The sequence below is a fragment of the Sinocyclocheilus grahami genome, unplaced genomic scaffold, assembly GCF_001515645.1.
Source record: "Sinocyclocheilus grahami isolate Dianchi unplaced genomic scaffold, SAMN03320097.WGS_v1.1 scaffold412.1, whole genome shotgun sequence".
Taxonomy (NCBI): Eukaryota; Metazoa; Chordata; class Actinopteri; order Cypriniformes; family Cyprinidae; genus Sinocyclocheilus; species Sinocyclocheilus grahami.
This window is the reverse complement of record NW_015505591.1, coordinates 841,695-855,491: the sequence shown is the minus strand read 5'-3', so window position 1 is coordinate 855,491 and position 13,797 is coordinate 841,695. Positions and strand designations below refer to the sequence as shown.

Below are 13,797 nucleotides of genomic sequence, written 5' to 3'. Positions count from 1 at the left end.
TGGGGCTGGTGATAGCGATCATGTGGTGAATGTTGATCCACCAGCCGAATAGAAGGCTTACAGTTTTCGGAGAGAGTGGTTGAAAGACTTCGAGTGGCTCTGCTATGAAATTGCACTGTGCTCTATAAACTGCATTCACTGTAAAGCCTGTGGGACGGAGTTTGCAGGTAACAGCGTTCGCCACCGAATCTACACATTTCGCAATTGTTGTTTTACGATGTGCGGTTTGACATTATCGACTATATTGCAAAATCCAACCAAAGCACACCTACAGAGAGTGGACACATACATGACGTGAAGTCTATTAGGTTAGATTAGTGCGCGTGCGCATTTAGAGTGCATTCTTTCACGGCATGATTCAGTCTAATAAAATGCATCACAAAATTCAAGATATGGGGCTTTTACATCATTTCATATAGTTCGGCAAAGAGCAGCTTAACTTTAGGTTGTTTACAAAAGAAATCTGTCAGTGTCTTTTTTCATTTTCTCTCTCTTCAGCCCTTTCTTTTTCTCGCGGTAGTTACCGTAAAGCAGTCACTGAGAGATTGACAGCTAATATTAATCAATACAAAATCTGCATTAAAGTTAAGAATGTAAGGATAAAATGAGAGAGAGAGAGAGAGAGAGAGAGGTAATAGGATCTCAGAGGATGAAACGATCAATAAAGCTCAAATATCCACACTGGGAAGTCCGTGATGGGTCAAGATCACAGGGAAGGGAAGAAAGGAGGAGAAAGGTAATACATCAGATGTACAAATAATACAGAGTCTACAAAGGAATCAATAGAGTATAGATTATTCTCTAGGCATCAATTCTATACACAGACTAAAAATAAAGAAAAGAATGAAATGCCAAACAGCCAACTCAACTGAACTCAAAAAATCGATTAAGTTTGATTGCTATATTGCTGTAGGTGGGCATGAATAAAAAACAAATAACATCAAATTATTTGGCAACATTAATAGATGTTGTAAGGGAAAGGCCCTGGGAAAGAATCTGCTGAAAATGTCTGACATTTCTATCAAGGCAAAAATGCCTCACGAGATATTTCAACCAAAAGTTCTGCATTTATGGAAAGCTGGTGGGGATTCACCATTACGGTGATAAATGAGATGGCTTTTAGCACAAGAACTATCCTGACAGACAACCAATAGAAGTGTATCAAGACAAAGTGTGATGTCATTTTATTGGATGCTTAATAGCTCTCTCTTAATTAAAACTCATCAAAGTATAAATCACATCTATAGATAAATCACAGGGCAAACTAAAACTCCCACATATGCTACGTTAATGTAGAAGCACCAAACATTTTCACAGCTACTGAGGTTTTTGCTGTGCAAAAACATTGAATTAAATGTTCTTGACCCAGCAGTCAGGCAACATAAAATGTGTTCTATTAGAATCACAAAAACAATCACAAAATTACTGATTAGTTTCTGAATATACTGCAGCCTGGTGATAGATGGTAGTCTCTTTCATCCGCCTGCCTCATTATAGAAGATGGAGCAACACGACCAACTATGACATATCCCCCCTCTTTTTATGGTTCTCCAGAGAAAATCTTCAGAGATGCTTTTATTCCTTAATGCAACATTTTCAATGTAGCACTTTTTCTACAGCTGAAAAGCCTAATAGCAGAATTATGTTTGTGCATAAGCGTCTAGAGGGATGTAAATGAAAAAGTGGAGCTTGTTTGCCTCAATGTCTGTTATTTCTTGGTTAGACATTGGTCTTATAAATGGTGCAAATTCTCATGCTTTGAAAGTGTGAGACTCCACAGCGCTGGGCAGTAGTTAATTGACCAGACTTTCCATGAGGCGACTCTACCATTGCACCAACTACAGATCTGCCTCCATACAACTAAATTAAACCAGCAGTGAGTTACATGGGACTGACATCAAATGCAACGACATTGTTGATTGTGCAGATTACAAATATCAAACCATTTGTCCCAATGGGGTGAGCTTATTTACACAGTCTTACAGTGATGTTCAATGAGACACAGGGCTGGCGGCTGTATTGACAGATCGTCTGAAGCTACAAGCGGGTTAATTAAAAGGGAGACATCAGTTCCTCCCTAGCTGATCCAGACTTGACTCAATCAATCGCTGTACAAACTCAATAACTGTTTTCTAGCCCATCACATCCTGTTTGAGAGTATCTGATCAAATGGGGAAGAAGCTGAACACTGTCTCAGTATATTTAAGCCTGTATTTGGATCCAAGCTCCAAAAACCATAATGAATAATGAATGAGGGTGTCTCAGCTGAAATAAGGAAACAACAGGGTCAGCAGTATGATTAGAAACCTTGGTTTTTCACTTTAATAAGAATCAGAAAAGCATAGCAAATATATATATTTTCATTAAAAATTATATTATCATACAGTGAACACAAAGTGTACATTTTTGATAAAGCCAACTTGTATTTGTTGAATGAATGCCACAGCAAGTCTGTCCCCATGTTTTCTCATTTACTGTACAATAGTCACAAAAATGAAGATCCACTTTTGATGCAACTACCTAGAACTATGTAAATGCAGATTGCGGTTATAGTCAAGGCTGGATGTGGTCAGACACACAGAGGATTCAATCAGTTTAAATAAATAAATAAGTCTCAACCCTCAAATTTTGCAACTGATTGTAACTGAGAGTGACACAAAGAATGTGAATCAATTCACAGAGAGACAACATTCATAACAGCCCTGACAGTTTCCACGGCAACCTCACATGGCTTTTATCCATGGCAGTGTTGGCTGAAGAAATAGATCTGATCTATGAGTGAAATGGCATTCAGGTAGAGATGACCTCAAAATAAGCACCTGATGCCAGAGCACAGACAGACACCAACAAAGATAAATGAAGTGCAGGAGAAAGAGAAAGTGCATGTGCTTACATACAAGTCAGACTGAAAGAATCAAAATCATTTAAGCAACTAAGAAGGAATAGCATGATAGAGAGACCTTTTAATAACGGTCAAGATTTCATTTGAAAATGCCAAGATTAAACTTACAAAAAACTTCTGCGTCCACAGTAAAATGTATTTCGGGGAACATATTTAAACATGCAATTAATTCAAATTATTAATACAAATTGGGTCAATTGGATATACATTGAATCACCAAATTGGCATTAAATAGTTTCATTCATTATTAAAGGGCACCTATTATGCTAAATTCACTTTTACATGTTGTTTGAACATAAATGTGTGTTGGCAGTGTGTGTACACAACCACCCAATAATAATAAAAATCCACCAGCTCCTTTTTTTTAATCTTTATAAATCATGAGCAGTGTCATAAATCATCACACTTTACCAGCCCCGCCCACGATAGTTCACTGACACAGCCGTATTAGCCGTGACCCCCACCCTGAGTGAGCCACACACACACTATATGCCATGTTTATCTTACAGCATTCAAGTAAGAAACGTCTGCTTATTAGAGCTATAGAAGTTGTTCAGTTCAGAGCAGTGAGTGATTTTCTGCTTTTATATTTTATTGTTTGGGTCATATCAACAGCGTAGACTGTATAGGTACTGTATATTATGCCTCTGTCACTTAATACACCAATCTAATATAGACATTCCATTTTTTTCCCAGCTGTTTAACTTCACAGACATAACCGACTGTGTTTTTGTAACTTAAGCTTGTTTTTAACACAAACTTGTTTGTGAAAGAGGACTTTTAGTACTCACATGCGTGTGACAGCCGCTCTCTGTTCGCGTGCTTCGGATGTGTGCATCCAGAAAAATTTATATCAGAAATTTAAACTGATATGGTTTTAAAACGTGTGATTTCAGCGTGATATACATGATGAACAAAACCAAACAGATTTCTTTTGGCAGAGATCTGAGATACGAGCTAAAATTGCACAGCCCTGTTCTGGGAAAGAGGGCGGGGAGCAGCAGCTCATTTGCATTTAAAGAGAAATTGACTAAAACAGCCTGTTTCCGCTAGGGCTGTCGCGATAACCGCAATATTGCAATACTATTGACGAGCAAACCGGAGAAGAATGCAAGAACCGCAGCAACCGCGATTTTTCTGTGTTTTATTTTTTCGTACGGTTATGCCCTTCTTGATTTACACCATGCATGTGGACTGAATATTAAACAAGTTAGTAATGATAACATAATGTGTACCATGCTGATTTGTAGAGGCTCCGTAGATTTGCACTTAACAAGCCTAAACAGACAGTGAATGACAGAGAGAGATCGACTGAGCACGTGCGATTACTTGCGTCTGTCCTCCAGGCAGAGTCATATATATTTGTGAAAATAGGTTGTCATGTTCAAGGAAAGTGAAAGTCTTAGCATTGACGCATAGCTGGTCAGCTGAGCCTTCTAAAGTGGCACTCAAAGTTAAAATGATTTCAACATTACGTCTCTTTGAATTAATGAATCAGCGTTTTTGAACGTGTAGTTGAATTAGTCACGTTCCACCACCTTGTGGCGCAACACTGTAACTGCACTGACTGACAGCCCGTCTAGAATGCGCACAGGAGGAAATATCAATAGAAAGTCTCTTGTCCAGTCAGATTAGAAAATCAGATTACAACTAGGCTAACTGTTATACATATAGGATAACGATAGCCTAACGATGTTATTGTCAGGTTAATGTTCTGTTAAGTGGACCGTTATTTTGTCATTCTCTTCCGTTTACTTCACTTCTTGTTTCAACGCTATTTGGTTTCGGTTTCATTGTCTTCTGAATATGACCTCGTGACACATACACAAATTATATATATATGTATATATGTGTGTGTGTATATATATATATATATGTATATATGTATGTGTGTGTGTGTGTGTGTGTGTGTGTGTGTGTATATAAACACAATCCCAAAAAAAGCTCTTTCTGATTCTGAAAGGGAAGTGACCTCAAGTAATACTCGCAGATAACAACAAATGCATTTTGCCCTCGGCTGGAATAAAATTGGTAACTTCTCTCTACCTCGTCTGCATGCAAAGACTAAAACAAAGCAAGTAAATATGAATTATAGTGATTCTGGAATTTAAAAAAATCCTCATAAAACGGCAATATTTGGAGAGAATTATTTGCCCATTGTTTGAAAGTGTTTGTGAAATCCATTGAAAAATGTGGATGTAAATCAGATTGTAACAAAGTCTGTGAGTGAGATTTGAGAGCGGAGAAGAGAAAATCCTATGGGTTACTTTGAGATGACAGGAGTGTGAGTAAATAAGAGATTTTTCATTTCAGTTCACCTGAAAAAAACTGTCCTCACGTAGCCTTGTGGTTCTTGTGGTTTCAATGTAGAAACACTGCTGCTGAACATGACTCTGATGATGTTTCCTCAGCTTGAGACGGAGCTGCAGACCGAGCTCAAATTCAAGCAGCTGCTGGACATCACACAGCTGGACGGAGTCGCTGACAGCAGCTCGGACACGGAGGAAGATGGTGATGATGATGATGACCTGGGGCTCGTTGGAGAGAAGGAGTTTCTGGGAATGATCAATGCCACTGAGGAGGAGGAGGAGGAGCTCATTTATGGCGGTAAAACCGCATACTGCGCTATTGAGCCACTCAAAATTACCGCATGGGAAATTCCCTCACCGCGACAGCCCTAGTTTCCGCCGCCACTCAAAATGGGCATTTTCAAAATTATATAATAAATGATCTGTGGGGTATTTTGAGCTGAAACTTCACAAACACATGAGACACCTGAGATTTATAATACATCTTGTAAAAAGGGGCATAATAGGTGCCCTTTAAGAGATCGAACCATGTCAGTCCCCAATGAAACTGTCTTGAATGAAACATTACCTGCAGATGTATTGAATATTTACATCATAAATCCATGATGATCTTGATGCAAAGAAAACTTACAAGAATGAGAATGTTAAGACAGATTTTTTAAATGGTATGTCTGCTAAATTTGAATCAGCCTGAATCAGCTCATTTATGCAAATGACGATGCAGACGAACATAAATGCCAGTGGGTTCAGACATGTACAGCGATATCATTCACCCAGCCAAAGGTTAACACAACCCAGTCAAGCCAAAGCCTTAGGCACAGACAATCATCTGCCAACATCGTCTGCTTTATGCAGGAAAACCACCTCTAAGGCAAAGAGCCTGCTTAACAGATGCCAATAGATTTATACATATTTACAAGACAGCTGCATACTTTGAAAGCAGAAACACAGACCATATATTCAAGCCCTTTATCACAAGAACGTTGAACTGTGTACACAGTATGAAGCATTGTACATGTAGTAAATACAAAGATCCTTGAACAGATGGGTTGTGAGATCAGCAGGTGAGCTGAACCAGACATTGGTGCTTGCCTTAAGGCAGAAATACAGTCCACCACTGACAGCAATTTAACAGCCTCCCTGAGCACCCAGCTAATGCATTTCAAATCAAGCGCTCACAAAAAACATATCAAGCATGATATTAGAGCACATAAACACATTATACAACACTTATTTTAATTGAACCACACGTTAATTGAGCCTCATACTCTAAATGCATGAATTCAAAGTAACAAGGTTGTAATATGGGCAAAAGCAATGAGAACTGTATGACAACAATACTAGAGAGAGGGACAGAACATACTATGACAGTCTGGCTCATAGCACTTGTTAAGCCTCTTGAGAGGAACGATAGCTATTTCCATCTCAAACAAATTAAAAAACTGACAAAACAAGATACTCCAGACCCAACGCCTTGTCAGAGGAGAGAGATGCAGTGTATGATATTTAGGCTGGTGTGGGATTGTAGCCTTATTATGACTGTTATATGTATGTGTATATATATATATATTCAAGGCCCCAGACTGCTACCATTTTTTCTGCCTGTGCGACTAAATTTTGTGTGCGATCGCACTGGAGCGACCACTGCATTGTTCTGCTCATAAGCGCTGCCATTTCTGTTACATATGAGAAACATCAGACAGCAAAAATCAACAAGCATAACGAAACCGTGCTACTCGTTTGAGCGTATAGAGCGTAGAGCCTGGTTTATACTTGCCGCATCAGCAGGAGCGCGAAGGTGCGCGCAGCAAAAAGGACGCGAATATTAAGGAAACGATGGATGGTTTCAAGCTAAAGTAAAAGACCACTTCTTAAACCAGAGAAGGTGAACATGTTGGTATTCTTGTGGGGAAAAAACATGAAAGCACTGTCACCGACAGCAAATTTAGTTTTACTTTTCTATGTGTTTTCATTTTGAAAAGCTTATCTTTGCTGTTTACCTCACGTTACACTATGGAGGCTCTCTTTTATTTAATTTTTTTATTTGATTCCTCTGTGTTTCCTTAACGTTCTGTAATTTATTAGTCTGTATATAATACAGCATGTGGTGTATGCCATGCCTCATGTTATTCATTTTTGTTAATAAATGATTTGTAAGCTAGTTTGTCATTGTATCTTACGGTTTTATTGTTGTTGTGCTTTTTAATTAAGAATAACAATGAATCCATCTTTTGTTTTGGTCTTAAAAAGTGAAAGTTGTGTAGAATGTTAACCACTTTCGTTTCCATATAACTATAAACTATGACAAAAGCATGCATTGACTAATCCCATGTTGTAGCGCAAAAAATAAATAAATAAATATTGCGACCAAATCATGTGCTCGTGCGACCAACTGAGAAAGTTAGTCGCAAACGAGCGGCCAGTGGGAAGAATGAGTCTGGAGACCTGATATACTGTGTAAATGTTTGTGGTTGGTAATAATTTTGAAATGTTTTAAAAGAAATATCTTCTGCTTAACAACGCTGCATTTATTTGATTAAAATACAGCAATATTATCACAATTTAAAATAACTCTTTTCTATTTGAATGTTATTCCAGTCTTCAATGTCACATATTTCAGAAATCATTCTAATTTGCTGATTTTGTTCTCAAGAAACATTATAAATGCTGAAAAAGTCTGTATTGCTTAATGTTTTTTGTGAAAACTAATTATTTGATGAATAGAAAGTTCAAAAGAAAAGCATTTATTTAAAAACTGAAATCTTTTGTAACAATGCATTTAATTCGTACTATCACTATAGTGATCTAGTTAATGTTAGTCTAATGATCAACTATTTATTACTAAAACTATTTATTAACTATTTATTAATTTATTCAAACAAAAGAAAATCTTACTGACCCCAAACTTTTGAACTTGTACATGTGCGTATACATAAATTTTACATTATTATTTATTCATTTATAAAAAAAAAAATTTAAACTTTGCCGTTTCACAGTGAACAAAGGTTGAATTTTATGCCTTATTATTTGTACCCGTCAATCTCAGAGTCTGTCAGTAACACTCATGCAGTGGCAGAAGGACCAAAGAGTATGAAATTCAATCCCCATATTGTTAATTAAGGCACCTGCAGAAAATATGAAGCCAAATTCCCAGCACAAAGGATGAAAGTCTCTTGCACTCTTGCTTAGCTTCAAAACCCAAAGAGGAAAGGGTTTCCTTTAGAACTATGACTCGTTTAAGCCCTCCACCAGTACCGGTGCTCATAGTCCTTGAGGAATAGACATGGGAATAAGCAAAACAGGAACAAGAGAGCTTGCAAAAACAAAGCGAAAAACCTCATCAGCCAATTATTTTTGGAAAATTAGTTGCCGGAAGCCAAGAGTAATGTTGTGCTGTGTTTATTGACTCTGTGCTCCAATTGTGCACTGATCTCAAACAGACGCGTTTAATTTTTCACATGCATCGAAATTGCTATCTGGACTCAGTCAACCAGAATCTCACCATGGGGAGGAAGACAGACAAAAGGAGTGGAGACCTGGGTACTTAACTAAATTTGGATCAGCTCATTTGAAAGGAACAGCCAGTATCGACAGTCTCAATTATGCACCTTAAAATGAATTCAACAAAATAACTCTTAATAGACATACAGTATAAGCTTGCATTTGAAAGCTCAGATATTAATGACTAACAGAGTATTCAGAACCGGTTCATAATTACGAGGTCAAGCGGTCATTTCAGCTCTAGAACTTGTCACATTCTGACCAATTAAAGTTTGAATCCAGCCCCTGTGTGAGTTTTAAAAGGTCACAGCTTTGACAAATGAGGATAAGAACATGTTAGAAAAAAAATACAGCAAGAGGAGGTGGTGACAGCAGAGATGGTGGAGAAAATGAAGAGAAGGTAAGAAATCAAGCAAATTTTTTTGAAAAAGGGACCACTGCATGTGCATTTTCAAAACGTCAGCTTAAAAGGTCTGTTATTTTGTCTTTTAAACATGCTGAGACGACTTTATGAGAACACCATGCCAAAAAAGGACAAAGCCTTTTTGAGAGACGCATGAATGAAACATCAATAATAAATCAGATTGTCTGTTACATCAAAAAGGGTTTCTACTTTAAAGAGTTGAATCAAGAACTCCAAGGACAAAAACTACAGCAAGCTGTGGTATTCCTAAAAAAAGCAATTGGCATGATAAAAATTACAGTACATCATGGCATTAGCAACACAATGGGTTTGATTCCCAGGAAATGCATGAACTGTTGGAACTTGCAATGCATTAGCATCTGCATAATTGTTTCAGGCCTAGGTCTGAAGACGAAAATTAGAATGAAAATGCTATATTGCTCTCTTTTTCCAGTACATAACGACTGGTTAGGACAATTGTGCCAGTTTAGGACACACTCTGTGAGGCTCTTACTTTCAGACCGACAGCACACATCTGGGATTTTTGACTGTATCATCTCTTTGAGGGCCACGCTGCAAAGCTGTTCTAGCCTAAATGCATTCTGCAGGATATAGGCTAAGTGTAACTATCCTCAGTTTCTGACTCCAGGCACAACCAGGTACATCCAGTCTACTTTCAGAGATGAATTATGAATGTGTACTGTTGGCTTGACAGGTGAAGTTATCAAGGGCAGTAAAAAGAAAAGTATCACTGTGTTTAGGATGTATGTTTTCTCTTCTTGCTTCTCTCTCTTCACTGGCTATTGAATGCGTAACCTTGAAGAGAAAGAGTGAGTTAGCATCACTCCCTGTGGTGACAAGGACGATGCGAACTTTGCAGTTTCTATATTTTTCCTTTTCGATTTTCTGGATTTTTGAAGTATCACTGACAAAATGACTGAAATCACTTTGTTTGTTAATGTTATATATGCTTTAGGATTTATACTGACATCTACCAGTGTGAATTAGTGATCAACCAAAATATATACAATGGGTATGGAAAGTATTCAGACCCCCTTAAATTTTTCACTCTTTGTTATATTGCAGCCATTTGCTAAAATCACAAACTCACAAGAGGTCAAAAAGGTGACATAATTCAGAATATGAGCTTTGTAGGGTGGTTTGGGGGCATCCCATAAGAAGAAAATTTTTGAGAATTTAATATGTAAATGAAGCGTTCTTGTGCACTCTGTCAACAAAATAAAGGAAAAACACAACATTATGCTTCAAGTTAAAAAAGCACATTTATACCACAAACATTTTGATCAGTGCAACTCTGTTGTCATCTGTGTTCATACTTCTCTTTGTGAGCAGTTGAGTCATTTATTTTTTCAAATTTTAATGTACACATTAGAGTGCACATGCTATCAACAAACTCCATCTTTTCACTGCAGAGAAAACAGAAGCTTCATCTGAAGTGGTATTGCATCAGGGCTCCAGAATGAAGCTGAGGTGCCATAAATGCATTTACGCCACAAAATTTCAAATGCATAAATAATTTTATAAGATTAACATTTTAAATATTTTTGAACATACAAGTTAAAAATGTTGGGAAAAATGCAATACTTTTAAATATGAAATCAAACCACCAGTAGATGTTGGTAAATGACTGTTTTAATGAGCGAGTCATTAGTCATTCATTCAAACGGCTGATTCAATCAAAAACGAAGCAAGTGACTACTGTCTTTATGAATGGGTTACTGAATCATTGACTCACTTGATTCATTCAAATATGTGGATTCATTTAGTATCGAAACACCACTGTGTTGCTCGGAGACACAAAACAGTTCTGATGTGGCTTTGATTGAAACTTCATCAGCGAACTTGAGTAAAAACAGTCAATATTGTATTACAAATTGCGAACTTTGTTTCTGTTTAACTCACAATGAAGAACTTCCACGCCGACGACGTGTTGACATGCGGATGTGAGCATAAGTGTGCCGTCGAAACGGATCCAGGGTGCGTGGTTGGATCCAGATCCAACTCCTCCCACCTTCCATATACCTAAACCTACCCGTCCCCACCCCCTGATTCCTAAGCCTCCCCATCTCCCAGAGCTCCACCCCTAAACCTACCAATCTCCCCCCCCTATATGTGGATCCAACCACGCCCCCTGGATCTTGTGTTCTGCAGTGAGGGGCTACTGGCTCGGAGGGTCAGCTCGTGAGATGAGGTGTGTTCGATTTGAAGCAGCAGCGCACAAACCGATCGGACATCAAAGTACCGCGAGCGCGATTCAAAAGCATTCGGAGCCATCTGTTCGCAGTGCTTTGATGTCATACAGCGATCGGTCTGCGCATTGCTGCTTCAAGTCGAACCGAGAAAGGGACTTTGGTATATATATATGTATATATATATTTTTTTTTTTAATTATTTAGTATAATTTTTTTTGATGGATGATATTTATTTTTAGATAAGAACACAAGCATAAATAATTCATAGAACATTTCTGCAATTAAATTTAAATTTGTTTTACATAAAATGTACTAAAATGGATACAAAATAAATTATTTGAAAATGTGTAAAATAGCAATACCTTGATTCTGCAATCATATTATGGCATTTTCAAACATCCATAAATTGTTTTTAAAAAAATGAATACAAGGAAATAAACATTGCTATCACAGGGCTCCAAGACTGCGACCATTTTTTCTGCCGGTACGACTCATTTTTGTGAGCGGTCGCACTGGTGCGACCACCGCGTTGTCCAACTCGTAAGCGCTGCCTTTTCTTTTGCATTTAAGAAACAGCAAACAGCAAACGAAACGAAAGCGAAACTAAACCGGACCGTTTATCAGCTCGGACCGCGACGCAAACAAACTTGTCCGAGCTCAGAACAGCTTACTCGGGAGCCAAAGTTGATTTCGCGGCACTGTTACTGCACAGACGCAACAGTGCTGCGAGATCTAGTGAGAATCATTCAAATTCTGCACGGAATTCTCTGTTATAAACAGCGCTGACATGCATCAGAAAACCAGAAGCGGTAATGCTAACTGTAACCATGGTGTTGTGGTAGAAATAGTCGAATGCATTACATCATTAATTTCAGCGTTGGTACTACCTTTTGAGAGAGAAATTCAAGCACTTTTCAATGACTTTCAAGCATTTCAACTATTTCCAGCACTTTAACGCTCTAAAATGATCCAGTTTGAATGTTATTTTTAATGGGATGACCAAAATATACTTTGTGGTAAACAAACACTTCAAATTAAAATTAGAAAAAATACATCAAATCACAATTATAACCAGTAGACAGCAGCAAAAGAGCACTTATTGGCTTATTAGTCATTCATTTCTACTTTTTCTCTATATTTTGAAATTATAAAATCACTATTATAAAATATCAAATCATCAAGAAATCTGATTTTGTAGAATTGTACACTTTTTTTGTGTATGAATTAAGAAAAGTCACAAAGTGCCTTGAAAAACAAACTTTTCTTCAATTTGCTACTAAATCACACATAATCACTGAAGTTGGTCAGTTCCATATACTAGAAGAATAATGGTACAATTAATAAGAGTGGAATATATACATTTTCTATATAAAAACGTGATTTTGCACCCGTTTCTGTTGTTAATAAAAGTAAATTTTGTATGCATCTTAACTCAATCTTAGTGATTTACTGTCAAATCTGTATATAAACAATAAACAAAAGAAAAATAAACAAGAAATGAATGTGTAATACTATTAGTAACTGCACATTTATTAATGCAAAACACTAGTTATTTTATTATTAAATTATCTATATTTTAATACTCCCGCACACCACCCCCAGCGCTACCAAATCTGCTCCTGGCGTCACCATCTGCAGAACTTAGTGGCGCTGGTGCCACTGCTCTCAAATGTTAGTCTGGAGCCCTGTATCAACAATAGTCAACAATCTGATAGATCTGTGCACAATGGGAATCATTTTTCATTTTACATATAGTACACAGTGGATATGACATGGCAGCAAACTGAATATAGTGCAGGATAATAGTTTGCATTTGTGCTCAAGCACTGTCAAAAAAATCCCGCATTACACTTAATAACGCCAGATATCAGCAACTGCAATAAATTATTAGTCTTGTGTTACAAATGTACATGATTCTAAACATTTTTCAAAAGGACCACTATTCATTTCTTGATGGATAAGACTTTTAATGAGGAAATAATTACTGTGACTATTACATTATGCAGTACTTTCTCATTAACTGTTAAACCTTTTATGTAAGCCCAACTGTTATGTAAAGATTGACTGATTAATGTTTAGTGAGCCTAATATAATCAAAGTTTTTCAAAAAGCAAAAAAAAAGACAAGCACAGATTGCTTGATGCTTATCTAAATGACAGTTGAACTGTCAATGCTAGCTCTTGTATTAAACATTTCTGTGTTCTTTCTGTCCACAAGATATGATAGATTTAGATCAGATATATATATATATATATATATATATATATGAGTCAGAGCCATTATCCACGAATGGAGAAAACTTGTAACAATGGTGAACCTTCCCAGGAATTGCCGCCCAACCAAAATTACTCCAAGAGCACAATGACAACTCATCCAAGAGGTCATAAAAGAACCCAGAACAACATCTAAAGAACTGCAGGCCTCACTTGCCTCAATTAAGGTCAGTGTTCATGATTCAACAATAAGAAA

General features: G+C 37.2%; 1 protein-coding gene across 1 annotated transcript in view; it reads right to left on the bottom strand.

Annotated features, from left to right (window-relative positions):
• The window catches only part of LOC107551029 (microtubule-associated serine/threonine-protein kinase 2-like), a 20,323-nt gene that overhangs the window by 658 nt on the left and 5,868 nt on the right, over positions 1-13,797 (bottom strand). The gene's annotated exons all lie outside the window — the stretch shown is intronic.